General features: G+C 45.6%; 1 protein-coding gene across 1 annotated transcript in view; it reads left to right on the top strand.

The window, feature by feature from the left end:
• LOC311049173 (low-density lipoprotein receptor-related protein 1-like) overlaps positions 1 to 2,500 on the top strand; it is a 220,935-nt gene that overhangs the window by 38,577 nt on the left and 179,858 nt on the right. The gene's annotated exons all lie outside the window — the stretch shown is intronic.

The raw sequence follows: 2,500 nt of genomic DNA, 5'->3' as shown, positions 1-2,500 counted from the left end.
TATATGTATTGTGTACTTGTTGGCCTTCCATTCAATCTCATTGAAGGTCTAGTCTGCAAGCTTTCACAATACAATGTGCTAATTGTCTGTGAGCAGCTAATCTCAGGCACCGTTGGCCCGGGGCGCTGCGAAACTGTGCACACACACTCCCTGGATGCCAATTCAGAACCTCTGCCCCAAATGTTTCACATGGGCCTGTTATAGCGCCACCAGGAGGCCGATTTGTGCAAAACCCATTTACTCCTACAGATTTTATCCAAACGTCATGCAAATCGGTACACAGTATCTCTATAGTCATGTGATCAACACGGGTCTGTCCAATTTTCCATATTCCATCCTCATTGGCTAAGGTTGGCTTCCAAAATGTGCAGGATTAGTCCGTTTTGAACAAAATGCCTCAAATCATGAACGCAGCTTGCGCTTTCCTTGCAATTTCACACACACACATTCCCACTAGGCCGAGGAAGAAAAGCCACCCTTTTCACATTGGCCTGTTATAGTGCCACCAGCAGGTATAATTTAGCAAAACACATTTTTGGAACAAAATACCTCAAATCATGAATGCAAGGTCCGATTGCCGTGAAGGACCTAAGGATAAATGGCACCCTTTTCACATTGGCCTATTATAGCGCCACCAGGAGGCCACAATAACCTACCTAACCATGGCGGAGACCTGTGCTCCGAGGAGCACTTTTTCTAGTTCTAACTCAACTACAGCTGTCAATCTAACAGCTGAGCTGACTCCTCCATGCTTACTCTCACTCTGTCAGTGAATCACTGCTTGTATAACTATTTGTGTGTCACCAATATCTTTAGTATATATCCTTATATCAGTGGTTCTCAAACTTTTTCATGTCAAGGACCCCCAAATTGACACTTATTAGCCCACGGACCCCCATTTGAAAAGATAAGCCAGGGACCCCCCATAAGAGAACATTTTTACGACTCTCTAGCAGTGACTCTCAACCATTTTAATTTCAAGGACCCCCAGTTTGACATGCATTAAGGCTACGGACCCCCATTTAATGGCATTTCTATCACTGGGACCCCAATTCATATTATAAAAGCAATGTTAATTTAACTCTGAGAGTGTACAAATCTAACGGGTCCATTTGGTTCCATTTGTACACTCTCAGAGTTACAGACCCATAAGGGTCCATCTGGTTCCATTTGGACCCCTGGGGGTCCCCGGACCCCACTTTGAGAACCAATGCCTTATATGACTATTTAGAATAGCATCTCTGTTAGAGAGGGCTATAAGAACTGACTGAGATTGGTGCTCAGGGGGCTTGTGCCCCGAGGGGCTGCCGGGACCGTTCCTTATGATCTCTATGCTGTTACTCTGCCTGAATCTTCCTAATAAACACCCCAGAAGAGAAGATTTATGTTAAAAAAAAAAATATTTTCGATATTTTTCTAATATTTTCAAAAATAGCTGATGTGTGAGCTTGTAGATCTGCTATTTTTTAATATCCAAAGTATAAATGATAAGTGGTTTAAATTGATTTTGATGCTATGTTAACTACTTTTTGCTGGGGGACCCTCTGGAAAGCCCCTCAAAGACCTCCTGTGGGTCCCCGGACCCCATTTTGAGAAGCATTGAATGGATTGTGAATAGCTAGTGTTACACAGCATTGTGTTGCCTCGTTGCCTCATTTAGATTCCTCCATCGTATGACTGTGAGTCACTTCTCACCCTTCTGCTGCACGCACGCACGCACGCACGCACGCACGCACGCACGCACGCACGCACGCACGCACGCACGCACGCACGCACACACACACACACACACACACACACACACTCTACTAGACTCACTTATCTCCACGAAACGCACTCACACACACACACACACACGCGCGCACGCACGCACGCACGCACGCACGCACGCACGCACGCACGCACGCACTCACACACACACACACACACACACACACACACACACACACACACACACACACACACACACACACACACACACACACACACACACACACACACACACACACACACACACACACACACACACACACACACACACACACACACACACACACACACACACACACACACACACACACACACACACACACACACACTCCACATAGACACACTATGTTACTTGACAATAACATCCCCTCATCTAAAATAAATGATGTCTTCCTCTGTGTGTCTCCATGGATCCTAATCTCTAAAGCGTTCATTTAACCACTTAAACCCCATACGGTTGACCATATAGTCCCTCAGGGCTCTAATGCTGGTGTATTTTAGAACTGCTGACTCACTCCCAATCTTCTGCCGTAATCTGAAGACTCACCTCTTCAGATTCCACCTATAGCCCGTATAGCTCTTTCCCTGTAGCCTTGACTACCATGCAGGCTTATGGAAAGGTTAATCCATTAAAGGACAAGACCACTGTGGTCAGTGGCGTGCACAGACATTTTGAGGGGCAGGTGCTCAAGTAAATTATACTTTTTTTTGTTTACTTGGTCTGCTCTTT

The sequence above is a fragment of the Gymnoscopelus microlampas genome, assembly GCF_963454915.1.
Source record: "Gymnoscopelus microlampas genome assembly, chromosome: 7".
NCBI lineage: Eukaryota > Metazoa > Chordata > Actinopteri > Myctophiformes > Myctophidae > Gymnoscopelus > Gymnoscopelus microlampas.
This window is presented reverse-complemented; position numbering and strand designations above follow the sequence as displayed.